Genomic DNA, 16,802 nt, shown 5'->3' with positions numbered 1-16,802 from the left:
TGAGTCTTCAACCTGGATTTAAATAAACTGAGCGTTTCAGCTGATCCGAGGCTCAATAAATAATAAATAAAGTTTGCATTAAAAAGGTTATGTAATATAATATGATTCTTCTTTTTAGCTTTTAGCTTTGTTTTACTTGTTGACCTCTAAGAAGCTTGGACCTGTTTATTTCTCATCGATACGATTTATTGACGTATTATTTGACTGTATGACTTCCAGCTAAGCTAAGGGACTAGTCCATACGTCACCAAATGGCTGACCTCGGTCCGGATCCGGACCAAGTGCTGGATCTGTCTGGAACTGTAATCAGTGCCAGAAAAAAATTCCCCATGATGCATAAACCCAGAGCTCTGTTTTATCAGTACAGCGTAAAACAGTGGGCGCAGGTAAACCAGTCCTTACGGTAATCGCCTACTGTTTATGGAGTTAGGCAGAAAAGCCAATCAGACATATAGCGTACTGCAGACACAACATAGAGAGGAGCAGACACGGTGTGCTCGGCGGTGAGCGAGTGGACGAATCAGTGTGGGCTCATTCCTCCAAACCTTTATGTCTCACATGCTGTGAAACAGTGGAGCTGTTAAGCGTCTCTATGAAATCAAACACAAGTTTGTTGAAAAGACGCATCCACCAACGCACACATTCATATGTGCACCAATCACGTTCAGACCCAGATTCAAGCTCCTCACGCCGCAGTCACATGATCATTTATCCCACTGAGGGATAGTGGGCGCTCGTTTTAGAAAAAGGCCCGTTTTTCCAATTGCAGATGTGATTTGTTTCTTGAAAAGCTGGCCTCAAATTCCTCTTTAATTGTTTGAAGAAACAATTAGGAAAGGAAAGAAGAAATACGAAGAGAAACGAGACACGTTTTTGGAATAAGCACTTTTGATTGTATTATTATGAAGAAGAATATGTTTATTATTTGTAATGAAGGCCTGGAGTTCACTCTGTTAGCCATGTGTGTCTTAATCAGAACAAAAAATAAATATCACTGTGATGAAGTGGAAATATACAACCATGATTTGATTGACATGGGATGAAACTGAGATCTGGACCTTGTTGTGAACGAAATCTTAGTGATCGAACCTACTGGGACTAGTCCTTCTTCTAAGTGTAGACAGCTACGTCAGTGCTGTGGGAACAGAATCAGTATAGGAAAGCATCCATCCATCCCTCATCCTCCCATCCATCCCTCCATCCTCCCATCCATACTCCCTCCATCCTCCCATCCATCCATCCTCCATCCATCCATACTCCCTCCATCCTCCCATCCTCCCATCCATCCATCCTCCCATCCATCCATCCATCCTCTTCTGCTCTTCCTTATCAGGGTCAAGTTTAAAAAGTAGCAAAAACAAATACATTAGTCTGACCACTTAATGCTTTATTGCAACTATAATCACTCAATTTTACAAGCTGACATCTGTTGCAAGGCTTGTGTTGAGTATATTTTATTTCTGAACATCTCATAGTCCTCCGTCTTCTCATCTTTGGCTACTCGCCTCACTTACACAGTAAGACGTGGCTGACGAGGTACTTTGGGGTTGTGAACTGTGAAATGTTGGAAACACAATCAGGAAAACTTTGTCTGAAATATCAGTTTCTTGTGATGATACTCACAGTAGCTCATGGCTACACATCTGAGATAAAACTGCAGGGACAGCTTGTCGTGCAGCTCAGTACCGGATCTGCGTTCAGTCGACCAGGTAACCTTTACTGCCACAGAAAGTGATTTTTCCTTTTAGTTACCCAAAATTACAGAAAAAGACTGGGAGATGAAAACAAGCAGATCCTTTTAGTGAAAATACCACTGGTACAAAGTCAGTGTGTGCTAAAAACATTCAGGGAACAAAAGGAATTCAAGACAATAAAAGAAAGAGTCTGACATCTTAGAAGATTTAGAGGATTGAGAGACCGGTAACACCTTGCTACCACTCTCATGTCTGTATGCTAGACATGAATCTGCAGAGAACACGTCTAGCTTTGCTTCAAATAAAGACCTACTGTCATGGTTGGCTGTGTGGCAGGCGGGCAAACAGGAGTGGTGGATCCAAAACGCAGGACTCAGACACAGAAGTTCAACTTAAAGCGCAGCTTTAATGCTGGAAAACCTCTTACTAACTAAACTCACCAAAAGACAAACAAAAACGCTAGTGGACTAAAACACTGAAGCACAAAACACTGAACTGGAAACAAAACACTGGCAACACGGAGGCAAAACACACACAGCTTGTTGAGGGTACGACGCAACACTGACTCAGAGAAACACAGGGACTAAATACACTGGGAAGTAACGAGGAGAATGACACAGAAGGAGGGCACAGCTGGGGGAAATTAGAACTGACGAGACAAGCAAAGCAGGACACATTCACATAAGACACGGACCTTCAAAGTAAAACAGGAAGGATCACACAGAGACGCGAACTTGACACAGTGGAGACAGCAACTAAGAAACACAGAGACATAAACCATAAGGCAGAGGACTCTAAGAACCGAGAGACACAGAGGGGAACTCAAACCTGCAGACACAGACTTACACAGAACAGAGGGGACACAGAAACATGAAGGGCAAGGGATTGAAACTAGAAACTCACACCAAGTACAATAATACAAAAATCACAAAGAACTAAAACGCTGGGTCAGGAGACCCAGGACCCTGACACCTACAACCAAAGTAAACATCTATCCTGACTTTAGCCAAAGGCAAAAGAACAATGACCCACCACATCTTATTCTCATTAATTATCTTACTAGGTTGGGTTTTTTGCAAACACAAAAGTGTAAACACAAGTTATTGTTTTTCAGAACAGTAATCTGTTTCTTTGATCCACCACTATGACAAAAACTGAAATGTCTTTAATCAAGATATTAATCCATAAGAGCCCAGACACATTTTACAGGAAAACTCTGGGAGAGTCAAAGTTGAAACTTTAACAGGAACTTTCCTCCGTGTGTAAAGGAGCGTAGACACCTGTGTGGCCGTGGTTGTATGGATTAAAGATGCTCATTCAGTAAAACTAGAGTCGCCTCAAGGATACGGTTCAAAACCTTTAGTCACTGCTTTAAATGTTCTCTGGAAAGAAATGCATACCTGTTCAGACTTGGGAGAGCGGGGGACCTTACAAACGACCACAAAAACAAGGACATGGGTTTAGACCGCTCCTGTAAATGCACGCCACACCAGTCTGTGCAAAAACTGTGTATCTGAAATGTAAAAGAGAAAGAGAGCATCCAGAGCAAGCTAGAGCTGTTTGATTTAACTGACAGTATTGACTCTGGGGGAGGTGCAGACACAAGATTTGAGTTTCACATTGCTGGATCAGTCAGCAGTGACCTTCCCTCATTACATCCAGGACGTTACTCCGTATTACAGTATTATATTTTAGTCAGAGGAGGGGACTAGATGATAGAATAGGCAGAAGGGTCTGAGATCACAGAGGACAGACAATGTAACACACATATACTGCTGTGGCAAAAAGGGGGGAAAGTTGTGTAAGTATAGACATGTGCTGGTTGACATGATTAACCCTAACCTGAAAATCTGGCTAGTAGTTTCTGAAGCATATATATCCTATTTTGGTGACTGATATAAATATGAGTTACAGCAGATGTGTTAAACAATGGCTTGTTGCAGTTAATCAAGCAGTCAGTCAGACAAGATATCCATCACAGCCAGAGCTTTATAACTCATGTCTGACCTGCGCCGTCTGATGGACTGATGGGTTATGGGGAGTGCACTGTAGAAACACAATGCAATGGATACTGGGCAGCAAAGCTGGGCACTGACGAGGTACCGGCATTTAAAATCAAAATAAAACCAAGTAAGAGCTAAAGTAGCTATCACCTGGCTAGGTGTTTGGGTGTGTGTGCAGCATCTCTATAGCAACCTGGCTCACAGTGTGCCGTGAGAGTGGAGACCATAGAAAAGCGAGCCAGGAAGCTCCCACTGCACACTTTTGGTGCTGATGTTAATGTCAGAGGAGGTTTGGAACACATCAGCATCTGGCATCTCCGCCGTGAAGCTTCATGTGCTCTGCTGCGTCAAGGGCGAAATAGTGTGGTTTCCAAACCCTTCCAGTGTGTAATAATACCACAGCTGATGGTTTAGTGTCCAGGAAAAACTGACTGTTACATTAAATTCAGTGTAAATGTTTGTAAAGGCACCTTGCATGGGGTGGAAGACAAAATGTGTGGACTAATAGTTTTGTCCATATCATCTAAAGTTTTCTATATGAAAAGACTTTTTAAGAAAAAGGTCACAAAGTTCCCCTTCCACCACTAAAATCTCTACAAAGGTGCATTTTAGCAGAGTCTTTGTGAAGGTTCTCAGTCATCCAGCTCATCGTAGCCCAAGGAGTTTGGAAAGAAAAGCGTCTGGACTTCTTTAAGTTGCTTGAAGACGTTTCACCTCTCATCTGAGAAGCTTCTTCAGTTCTAAGGTCAAATGGTGGAGAGTCCCAGATTTAAGCCCATGGGGGGACACCCCCCCTCCCCCCCATGGGGGGAGTGACTTCAGAAAATCAGATGATAGGGTGGGGCTAGGTTTCACAGCGGGTTCACCTGAAACCTTGGTTGATTGTGACCTACACCCATTTTCACACCTTGGCTCATGTGATTAGGTAGAGGATCAACAGGGGGTTCATGACCCTCTTGGGGGGGGAAACTCCCACAGGGCTTAAATCTGGGACTCTCCACCATTTGACCTTAGAACTGAAGAAGCTTCTCAGATGAGAGGTGAAACGTCTTCAAGCTACTTAAAGAAGTCCAGACGCTTTTCTTTCCAAACTGTTGAACAGTTAACTAATTGATTTGTTAGTAAATGAATTTAGTGCAAATTAAAGTTTAATTACTTTGGAATAATGTGTTGAATTAAATGCAGGCCCTGCATATCAAGATGAAAATATCATCCAACTGACTGAAGCACAGTAAATGCTTTGAGGCTGCTTTGCTGCCACTGGGACCGGAGAGCTTGCATGAAAAGTGAATTCCCAAATTAATTTATGTCAGAGTGGCTGATCACCAGCTAGACATCAAAGTAAATCTGCTAAAGAAGCCTTTCAAACACAGAGAAGCTGCTCTGCAAAAGCAGCGCGATGCGAATGCTTAATTCACATGTTCAAGAACTGGACAGGAGGCTTGAATTTGTCTATATTTGTAGACAAAAATCAAAATGACCAGAGTTTCCAGACTGTACTGTTTGTGTCATTTGATGAACTTAATAAATCCACAGTGCTGTGTGTATTTTCCTCACTGTGGTGCTGGGTTTTATCTAGCTGTTGATATTCAGTATTAATAACTTTCACAACAGTTACTGCATTTCAGTTTCCTCTGTCCGTGCATACATGAACAAAACGGATCAGAGGCAGATAGAAGGAACATGCAGGACAGAAACGGTGCGAGAAAAGAGACGAGACCAGGTTAGAAGTAGAAGTACAATATGGGCAGAAGACAGAGGAGGAGAAACGGAAAGAAGAGAGGAGGCGACAAGAAGAGGAGAGCCCTGTGGGCGATGATAGATCATGACTAAGCATTACACTGTTGGCTGTAAGTGAAGCCATTCATCAGGTGACCTGCAGCGATGCCTGCTCTTCATTCAGTGCCGATTTTCCAAAGTTAACATCAGTATCTATTTATACTAAAGTGCAGATGAAACAAATCACAGGAAATAAACAGCGTATACAGTACAAGATCAGTACCTAGCATTAATACAAGAAGTACAATCTTACTGAAGTACTTCACAGACCTGTTTGCTACACTTGTATCCATGAAATCCTTCACTTTTACTGCGGAAACTTCGATTCTTACCTAATCTGCTCGTTATCCCAAACATCCTAGCTGCTCTACAGTGAACAGACCATGACATAATAAGATAATAAGATTAGAACTGCTCAAATACAGTGAAAGCACTCTTGCTGCGTGCTTTGACTGTAAAGGTGGACATCACCCAGTGGTTGTAGATTCTGCGTTACATGTTTGTGTGGCACCATGTTGGTTTTTCACACCTCATGTGACTTATATGGCGTATTGGCTAGCACTTACCTAGCTTGCTTAGCCAGTTGCATTAATAAAATGTACAGGTGCAACTCAAGGACACAGGTATTGGCTAATTAGTTCTGAGAAATGGACTGATACAACACTAAAATCTCACTCATCAAAAGTGTGAACTGCAGCCTCAGTTTCCGGTTCTCAGTTGACAGGAGTGGCACCCACTGTGGTCTTTGTTGCTGTAGCTAATCTGCTTCAAGGTTGGACGTGTTGTGCATTCAGAGATGCTCTACTGCATGTAACATGTGGTGATTTGAGTTACTGTTACCTGCTTATGAGCTCAAAGCAGTCTCCTCTGACCTCAGTGAGGCATCTTCACCCAGAGAAACACCTCTCACTGGATAGTTTCTTTTTTGGACCACTTCCTGTAAAACCAAGAAATGCTCCTGTGGGAAAATCCCAGCAGATCAGCAGTTTCTGAAATTCTCAGACCAGCTGCTCTGGCACCAACAGTCATGCTATGTTCAACTAAACCACCTCTCTTCCCCTTATGACGCTCAGCTTTCAGCAGGTTTGATCGTGTCTAGGTTCTTGAATGCACCGAGTTGCTGTCATGTGATATTTGCATTACGAAAATGTGAATCTAACAAGGTGACAGATGAGTCTATATAGTTATGTGTCCTGACGGTATAAAGCAGAGGTACAGGTGCATTAAAACCTGGATGACCAGGAGGCAACATCTCTGACTGTGAGGAGGAACTCCATTGTTTTGGAGTCAATGTGAAAACATTACAGATGGGTTTATGGTCTTGACTTCTTGTTTGAGGTCTTATCCAATATAACAAATGTGGTGCAGTTTAGGGTGAAACAGACATCCAGGGCAAAGGTGGACAAACTGGATATTTTCCCTGTTGTATAAACCCAGTCTTCATGGCCCAGCATGTTATGTTCATAGAACAGAGAACGTTGTCTTTGCTGTGTTTGTGTCACTGTGAAACTAAGAAAGCAGCATTAGCCCATCACATTTAATTGTTGTGCTCAAGTTGTCCAACAGTGTTGGTCAAGTTACTTGAAAAAAGTAATTAGTTACTAATTACTGATTATGTCACCAAAAAGTAATCCCATTACTTTACTGATTACTTATTTTCAAAAGCAATTACTTACTTAATTTTCAAAAACATGACACACAACCTGAATACATAATGAAGCACAGACCTTTCAGCCCAGTTCTATTTCTTTGCATAATCCATCAAATGAAAAAGTTTCTTTTTAAAACGTATTTTATTCATTTTAATTTTTAACTTCATGCATCAAGCAAAATGAAATTATATGCAACAGTCTTTCAATATCTCCTGCATATTCCAGCATATACAATAAAATCATGTTTTGTGTTTACACTCTTTCAAATAGATGCAAGTAAAACACAGCAAAAATAACTCAAATCAAAGACTCGGCAGCTCTTAAATCTATTGTCAGCTGTTTAGCAGGAGTGGGGCGGGTGGAGGTTTGTCCACAGCGACATGTCAGTGGGAGGATCCGGGGGTTTCTCTGTGAATGTCACGTTCCCGTGGCAGCGTGCTCGCTGCTCGCTCAGATTTCAAGTTAAATTTTTGGCTGTAGAAAGAAGTTTTCTTCCCACGCAGAGTGTACAGTGGACGCTAATGTTTTTGTCACTTTGACAGAATCAAGCTCAAAGTAATGTGATTACTTCCACACTAAACGCTGCATGCTCGTACTCTCTCTGCACTCCATATTATCCATTGTTGATCTGCACACGTCTGTCGCTGCCACGAACGTCGCACGCTCGTACGTCACTTTCATGAGACGCTCACACAAACAACATCATGGTTTAGTAACGCAGCGTGCTTATGGGAAAGTAACCGTAATCTAATTACTTTTTGCAATAGTAATCCCTTACATTACTAGTTGCTTGAAAAAGTAATCGGATTACAGTAAGATGTTACTTGTAATGCGTTACTGCGCATCTCTGATGTCCAAGCCACTGTTATTTTACCGCATGTGCAGACCCTGCGTGCCGTAGGTGAAGCTATAATAAATGAATAAAGCTTCAGATGATGAGGATGATCCGCCCCCTCACATCCAGCTTCATCCTTCGAGCTATTCCCGCTGCTCCGTTCTCTCTGTCACTTCCACTTTCCCACGCTGTCAGATTCCCCTCATTCAATTTCATCATGTCTGCTGTGGTTTAACGAGCCCCCGTTCTTTAAAAATTCATTGCCTTTGTGTCTTTCTGCCTTTCAGACCTTCTTCCCTAAAGCCGCCTGCAGCACACATTCACCTCCGCCTCACCGTCCGCGGCCAGGTCTTTCCCTGCGAGTCTCAAACAGCTGCTAACTCCGCTCCAAAACCACCGTCGTTTACACGCCAGGGTCCTGTCCTCATTCCTGTCATCAGTGGGGACTCTGCTCTAATGTTTGATCAGAGTGTAATCACCAGAGTATTTCATTGCTTAGCCTTAAATCTGCAAATATTATTCTTTCCTTCTCTGATTCGAGATTCTTAATGTCCGTCTGGAAAAAGCTAAATACTATAGCTTAATGCAACAAACGCCTATTGCAGCTGTTTAAGACAGAATACGGGTGAACTGGAGCCTGTTCATCCCAGATATGTTGTACAGCTGAGGGGCTTTTGTTGTACAAATCCAGTCTAAAGCACCAAAGGGACTTTCGGTGGAATGAGCAGAGAGGGGTTTAGCTATAGAGATTTACAGTTCTTACTGAAGGACAAACTTACTCCTCACAGAAGAATATAGCATTTTCTACCTTGTGGGCATATTGCCACACCATCTTTTATGAAATGTCAGTTTTTCTGTTTGTTTTTTCCAAGTTAGTGAGTAACCGTTGCTTCAGGTGGATTTAAAAAAAAGAAAAAGAAAAAAAAAAAAAGGTAAATCATAAAAAACAGAAGAGGAAATGAGGAAAATACGACCTGGAAAACAAGACAAGCAGCAGACAGTGAAAGATGTCTATGAGGGCAAACAATACGCGGTGATGGTGCATATTGTGTCTGTTGTCACTGAGCGTGGCAGCTTGATGCATCGCACTGCTGGGCCAAATACAATTCTGCGAGTGCGACCAGTCTGCCATATCTGCATATCAATTATTTGTGGCTGCCATAAATACAGTTTAATGGAACTGTCAGTGTGTGCCATTGCATATTAACTGAGCCTGGAGCTCAGCTGCAGCTGGTTGCTGCTGGCAAACAATCCTGGACACATCTGCATCCAGGTGGAGAACAGCAGGAAGTGCGGCACCTCATTTAAGGGAGCTGTACTGACTTGAATATAGATAATGGGGAGGGGCTGAAAAGATTGGTTTTCTTAATAATTATCAGAATTTTATTATGAACAACTTCACATGCATATGAACTTGAGTGACAGCCCATTCTTAACCTCCTAGGACCTGCCGTCCACATGTGTGGACGTCACATTTTGGGTTATTTAGACCAAAATACTAAATCTTGCTCTACAATGGCCTGATATCCACTTACCAGGACATTATATTGCAACTGTTCTATCAAAATTTTAAAAGAATATCCTCATATGTGGCTCTCATTTTCCTTACGAACAAAAATTATGTAAAAAAAAAAAAATCTGGTACTTCTTTGTTTTTACGTTCATCAGGTCCCAATCAGCCCAAATATCAAAGAGAAATTAAAAATGCTGCTGTGGAAGAGTTCGGGTCTCAGGAGGTTAATCCATAGGGTTTAACTCTTTACAGCCGTAACAGCTTCAACAGTTGTGTGAAGGGTTTCCACAAAGTTTAGGAGTGCTCTTCCTATTTCCCCCTGGATGTCTTTAAGGTTTCCACGTCTTTGACATAGGAGAGGTCAGGGCTGATCGTTTAAGAAAAGGTGTATGGTTGTGTGCTTCTGTAAATAAAAGTATTGTATAAAACAAAAGATAAACTGTGAGGAAACTGATTTTAAAGCCATAACTATACTGCCATACAGAGTACTAAATATTCAACACATCCATATTCCAGCGTACACCACATTAGCAGATTTGACCATAACATGAAGATATGGAGAGGAGCTTTTGAAGCTAGTAAGAAATACGTGCTGAGAAAGAGCAAAACAGCTGTGATGTTCGCTTTGAGAGTGTGGACAAGTACAGCGAAGGAGAAAGTGCTGCACGGTGTCCTAATGCATGTAGAAAAAAACATATGATCAAGTGTCAAGAGAGCAACTGTGGAGCTGCAGAAGAGTCTGAGGAGGAGGTGCAGGGCATGCATGAGGACAATGAGACAGGTGTGTGGTCTGCTGCCACAATCTGCAGTGAGAGTAGGTGGCAGGTTGGAGGAGAGGCTGAAGAGGTGGAGGTATCACAGCCAGAGAAAGGGAGTTTCTACTATTAGAACTTCCCTGGTTTTACTAATGTTATTAGTTTTTAAAGATGATTTTCTGTGTTTAATCAATCGGCATACTTAAACCTGGACCAATCACAGTACACCTACTTGCCTCACAGCTTCTCTTATGTTAAAAAAGTTCCAAATGCAGTTGTAGCTCAAAAAAAAAAAAAGTCCCTAAAAATGGAGCACTGCTTTATAATGTTACCTGATTCCTGCACCAGAATTATGAAAGAGCACCCATGTTCCAAAAACACCTATATAAAGCTTATAGCTGCTGCTATGTATCTGAGGGATTAGCAGGAGATTGATGGTTCTCCCCTGTATTCCTCCAGCGGTCCTAAAATTAATACGAGTGATAAGAATTTTGGCACAGGAATTAAAATAGAGGCGCTCCTCTTCTGGAAAACATCCTTCAGCGTATGAGTGTGACTCAGTACACCCTCATTTACACACTGAATGCACTGTACATGCACACAGGAGCTGCTCACACACTAATCTACACGCTTGCATACATTAAAATGCAGCACCGCTCACCATATAACAGAGTAAGAGACCTGAGAACATAGGAAATACTAGTCAGGTGGTCGGCTGAGATAAGCTTGTGGTCTTTTTGATTTGGCAGTAAATCAACTGACTGCAGGTGGCAATAATGCACAGAGGTCAGCACCGAGGCCTCACAGTCAACTTGGGGTTTTTTGCAGTCACTGAGTTGACCGCAAACCCGTCTGTATACCAACATGTTCTAGAGTCAAATGTGTGAAAGCTAAGCGTGGCCCAAACTGGGTCGCGCAACAGATAGAAAAGAATCAACAGTCCATTCAAAGAGCAGACCTCAACCTGAGTTAAATGATGTGACGGACGCTTAAAAAAAAAAAAAAAAAAAAAAAAAGCTGTGCTCATGCAGTTGTTGCAGGTCTGAGAGTCTATGGCAGGGGTGGGAACTCCAGGCCTCGAGGGCCGGTGTCCTGCAGGTTTTAGATCTCACCCTGGGTCTACACACCTGAATCACATGATTAGTTCATTACCAGGCCTCTGGAGAACTTCAAGACATGTTGAGGAGGTCAATTAGCCATTTAAATAAGCTGTGTTGGATCAAGGACACATCTAAAACCTGCAGGACACCGGCCCTCGAGGCCTTGGATTGCCTACCCCTGGTCTATGGTGAATGTGATGTTAAACGCCCATATAGAAAGGACGGCACTGTGACAACGGACTTGCTCCTACTCTGGGTTCCCTCTTTATTCTGGTACGAAGACAACAGCACCTAGTCATCATCGACAGTGTGTTCTTAGTTAACAAAAGACTAATATACATTCCTACAATACAACGCTGTCAAAGTCTTTCTTTAAAAGTTCTAGCTGAAACCAAATGTGCGATCATATAGTAGCAGTATTTTTATTTTTTCCATCCTTGTGCTAACCGAGGTGAGAGCTGTTATTTCTACTTTTTTCTTAAACAACAACAATAAAATAAAAAACACGTAAATTTCTCATCTAAAACAAACACCATTGTTTATCGTTTTTGTACAACAACATCAAGTAAAAATGCGTAACAGCACCTACCTGTACAAAGATAACAGCACGCAGTCATCATCCTGTTACAAAACTGCAACGTTCGGGTCTGTTAACCTAACAAGCAACAGTTACAGTCTCATAGTGTTCGAGCTGGGTGGAGCCAGACAGCGCCCTCTAGCTATCTAGCTTAGCATGCTAACCAAAAATGCTACTGGTGAATAAAGTTAGTATTAATGCACCAAAATGCCTGTAACTTTCAGTGTACATGCTAGTACTGCTTACAATAAAAATACATGTTAACAGTTACCTCTGTGAGAGTGTTTTTACTAATGAGCATGCATTATTTTCCTTTGCTGAGACAGCTACTGCGCAGCTATTTGGAACCTTAATGCAGTTGCAGTATTTGTCCACAAGGTGACTCCAACTATTCATAAAGCACATTAATTTTGAGGAACTTCATTGTTAAGCTTTTTGAACTCTGTTACACTCACAAATATGAATAAACTGAACCAACATTGTCAAGAAGAATATGGCAAAATTCCTCCACAACTGATAAACACTGGTAGAGTCACACAGGAAACGAGCACACCTTGTTTTTTGTTGAAGCAAGGAAAGCATAACATGCAGGAAACAGTCATGGATGGGCCCCCGCTGGTCTTTTTTCTGCTTCGGCCTTCCAACTCTCCCTGAGTCTAGGTTGCAGACCTGTTGCACATCAATCTCATCCTCAACCAGCACTCAAGGACCAGCTCCAACAACCAGTCTCTGCCAGACCGTTTGTTTCATTAGAGTGGTAATCAGGCTCCTTCAAGACTCCCCAGCATTTTGGCAAGATTAGCCTAACATATCTGTGTGGCTGAAGAGTGGCTTACTCTTCCTGTTCCCTTTAAGCAGGTCCAGAGGTCACTGCTTCTGCTCCTCTGAATTGCCAACCTCCTTTGACTCCATTTACAGATGAAAACAAGTGAGACAAACAAGTAAGCCTCGTCACCTTGACTCACCTATCTCTCCTCTCTCAGTAACCCCTGCTGTCATCTCGCCTACATGCTCATTGTTATTCAGTAAATCAGTCAAACTTTGAATTTTGTCTGCCTTGGGTCTTGCTTCAGAGCATCGGCGTAACTTTGTGCTGAACATTGGGTGGGGTCACCTGTCTCTGTCCAAATAAATAAATAAATCTGGCTAAATTCCCAGATGATGAAACGTGCACCTACTTTGCTGGTAATACCTGAAATGAGTAAAGAAAATCAACAGCCTATTTATGCAAGATAATTCATAATTTTATTGGGGGGGGGGGTCATAACCCCACAAACTCCCTGCAAATTACGCCCCTGCTTCAGTCTGCTTTGCTTTATTTTTTCCAGTAAATAATGACATGTATTGTTGTTCATCTGATGCCTGGTATGGATTAGATCATTTTTATTATGACCTGTTAAATAAAACAAAACTGACACAGAATACAGTCTTTTCTTTTATAAAAACCATGATTGTAAATCTCACATATTAGAAAAATAAAGGAGAAAATCAGTTTTTCTTTCCATGGAGAGGCTCAGTCTATGAAACTGGTCAAACTCTGGATGTAAAATGTGGAGACAGACAACTAAATTATCAACAACTTTGCCTTTGCTTGGTCTAATTACTGAACCGAAAGCCTGTGAAACAACAGTTTTCTTTAGCCGGTCTGGTTTGGGGTTTTGCCTGTAAAGCGAAGCCATCAGATCTTCATGTTCATTCAGCACAGCGATGCTGTGCTGCTGTCGGCTGCTAATTCAGCTGCAACCACATTACTCTCCTTCCTAATAAGGTTTACTGAGGGTCTGTCTTCCCAAGCTGCACCCTCCTCCACCCTCACAAACATCATAATGGAGCCTGACACACGCATGTGCCTTTGCTTTTTGCAGTGTGCTCTAGTTAATGAACGTTGTGCGTGCGATTATGTGCGTACAGAAAGATTTCAGAGTGAAGGCAAATGTTTGTTTGTTTGAAATGTGTCATCAAATGCTGAGCTTCATGCAGAAAGCTGAGTCGTGTTGGCAACATTAAACTGGAGCTAATGTCTACAAAACCTGTATCATGTTTAACGGAGGTTCTAAGTTCCACATCTGTGTTATTAAAGCAGAAAATACTTGTGTGTGTGTTTATAAATTATGTAGGTTAATAATTTCTCCTGATTTTGTTTGACTGAGATGAGCCACTCTCATTAGGAGCCTCTTACAAGGATAATTTGGTAAGCCAGTAAAGGTCAGGAAGCCCAGCAGGATGCAGACAGTGATCAAGAACTCTACGCTCTGCTTTGACCTTCATACGTCTGGCCACATTTTGGCAGGCAAGCTCTAGCTTCTCCCCTCGGTTTCAGAAGGATACATGTGGTTCATTATTAGCTCCTTTCCTGCTCTTGCTGAAAATCAAGTTCTGTGCTGTTAGCCAAGATGCAGTTAATTTTATTGACACAACTATTGTCTTTGATCAGTGCAATGCCCTCACTTATAAGGATCATTAATGTTAGAGATGATTTATCATCATTGCCCCTGTGCTAATCTTTTAGTCCTCGGTCATTTCTATGCATTGCTAAACAGGTTTTGGGTGCTCTGCATTCAGAGTCATATACAAAGCTGCACACGGGCACAGTCCAGATAAAATGTTTAGGACCACTTGCCTTTAAAAGGCCAAATCTGTGCAAAAATGTGGATTCATTGTCATTTTCTATTCATTCTTTTAAATCACGGCTAAAAACATATCTTTTTAAACTTGCCTTTTCTACCAGTTAAATGCTGGCTTGCTTGCAGTGACCTATTGTATTGTATTGTATTGTATTGTATTAAATTCTCTGCTATCTTTCCATTATTGGTGTCTTTTATCATGGTGGTACAGTCTTATCTTGCTATAACCTATGTGCTGCAGTTTACTCTTATTGGTGGCTTTTATCTGTGAACATAATCCGTTACTTTTATGTATTTGATGTTAATGTGTGAACTGTTTTATTTTTTATTGTTTTATGTAAAGCACTTTGGTATGCCCAAGGCTTTTAAATGTGCTCTATAAATAAAGATTGTTGTTGTTGTTGTTTTCTGTCAGGCAGTCACACTGTCATGATGCTCTGTTGGCAAAGGAAAACAAACCTTCCCTTGTTGAACTGCATAAGCAGGATCTCTCACAGCGCGCCATCGCTGCTGAGGTGGGACGCAGTAAGACGGTCATTTGATATTTCCTAAATGATCCTGAGGGTTATGGAACAAAAACTCAAGTGGAAGACCCAAAAAAATGTCACCAGCACTGAGCCGGAGGATCCAACTGGCTGTCAGTCGAGACACTGGACGATGCTTGACCCAAATTAAGGCCGTTACTGGTGCCGACTGCAGCCCCATAACCATCAGATGCCAGCTGAGGCTGAAAGGCTTCAAGAACAAAAAAACGTCTCGTCTCCTTGAACGCTACAGAACTGACCGTTTGGACTTTGCTACAGAGCACCAAACATGGGACACTGAAAGGTGGAAGAAAGTTTAATTCTCTGAGGAGAACAAAAGTAACCTCGATGGTCCTGATGGTTTCCAACGTTGCTGGCATGACAAGCAGATCCCACCTGAGGTGTTTTCTATGCGCCACAGTGGAAGGGGCTAAGGTCAAATGGTGCGACTCTGGGACTCTCCACCATTTGACCTTAAAACTGAAGAAGCTTCTCAGATGAGAGGCTAAACGTCTTCAAGCAACTTAAAGAAGTCCAGACGCTTTTCTTTCCAAGCTCCTTAGGCTACAGTACACAATGCCTGCAGGACAAGAGACTTCTTATAACCTCACTATTTTGGATGATCCTGCATGTTCCCCTGATCTAAATCCAAGTGAGAACCTTTGGGGATGGATGGCAAGGGAAGTTTACAGAAATGGACAACGGTTCCAGGAAGTAGATGTCCTTCATGCGGTCGTCTTCACCACTTGGAGAAATGTTCCCTCTCACCTCATGGAAACGCTGGCATCAAGCATCAATGTTTTCAATGTTTGAAGTGATCAACAATAACGGTGGAGCGACTCACCACTGAGTTCATGTTTAGAACTTCTGTTTTGGGGGGGTTTACAGGGTTTTTTTTGGTGTGGTCCTAAACTTTTGATCAGCTGTAAAACAGCCTGTTTCAGTTTAAGTGTCCCACCTCAGCAGCGATGGCGCGCTGTGAGAGACCCTGCTTATGCAGTTCAACAACCCGACCACGTTCAACAAGGGAAGGTTTGTTTTCCTTTGCCAACAGAGCATCATGACAGTGAAATGACAGAAAATGACAATGAATCCACATTTTTGCACAGATTTGGCCTTTTAAAGGCAAGTGGTCCTAAACATTTGATCAGCTGTAAAACAGCCTGTTTCAGCTTGTTTTCAATAAATTGCTCAAAAAAATGTTTTGTCTCACTCCCATTTCTTCTTGTTGCATGTTGAAGCTCTACGTTGAACCTTGTTAAGATCCAACCATGCAAAATAGGATTTTGGGGCCATTTTTTAAGTGGTCTTAACCTTTTGATTGGGACTGTACCTGTTTGCATCTGTCTATATGACTCTTGAATGCAGCAGCACCCAAAACCTGTGTTTTGCAATGGGTAAGTGATCCTCATAAGTGAGGGCATTGCACTGAACTTGACTGTATTAAAAAAAAAAAAAAACACAACAACAACAACAACAACAACAGAAACCTGAGTCAGTAAGCAAGGTGAGTGCAGCTTAAGTGTTGTGATGAAGGTCGCAGCGACACTGTGCTGATGACAAAACCAGTAAAGAGAAAAGCAGAGCAGGTGCAGAACTACAAGTCAAACAACACTGAAAAAACTGACAAGAGACATTTATGAACTAGTTTAGTGAGCTAACGTTTGCAAACGATTAAAAGAGTTTGAACAATTCAGCCTCAGCAGACGTGGATCCTTCAGTGAATCCAACGAGAAAACAAGCTCC

General features: G+C 42.0%; 1 protein-coding gene across 3 annotated transcripts in view; it reads right to left on the bottom strand.

Moving 5' to 3' along the window:
- Positions 1–12,110, bottom strand: part of fam163ab (family with sequence similarity 163 member Ab) — a 36,523-nt gene extending 24,413 nt beyond the window's left edge. For all 3 annotated transcript variants that reach the window (XM_026147920.1, XM_026147923.1, XM_026147919.1), the window contains exon 1: positions 11,921–12,110. The gene's annotated coding sequence lies outside the window, so the exon portion shown is untranslated. The remainder of the gene's footprint in view (positions 1–11,920) is intronic.
- Between the last annotated feature and the right edge of the window lie 4,692 nt (positions 12,111–16,802).

This window comes from Astatotilapia calliptera, chromosome 17, assembly GCF_900246225.1.
Source record: "Astatotilapia calliptera chromosome 17, fAstCal1.2, whole genome shotgun sequence".
NCBI classification, from domain to species: domain Eukaryota; kingdom Metazoa; phylum Chordata; class Actinopteri; order Cichliformes; family Cichlidae; genus Astatotilapia; species Astatotilapia calliptera.
This window is presented reverse-complemented; position numbering and strand designations above follow the sequence as displayed.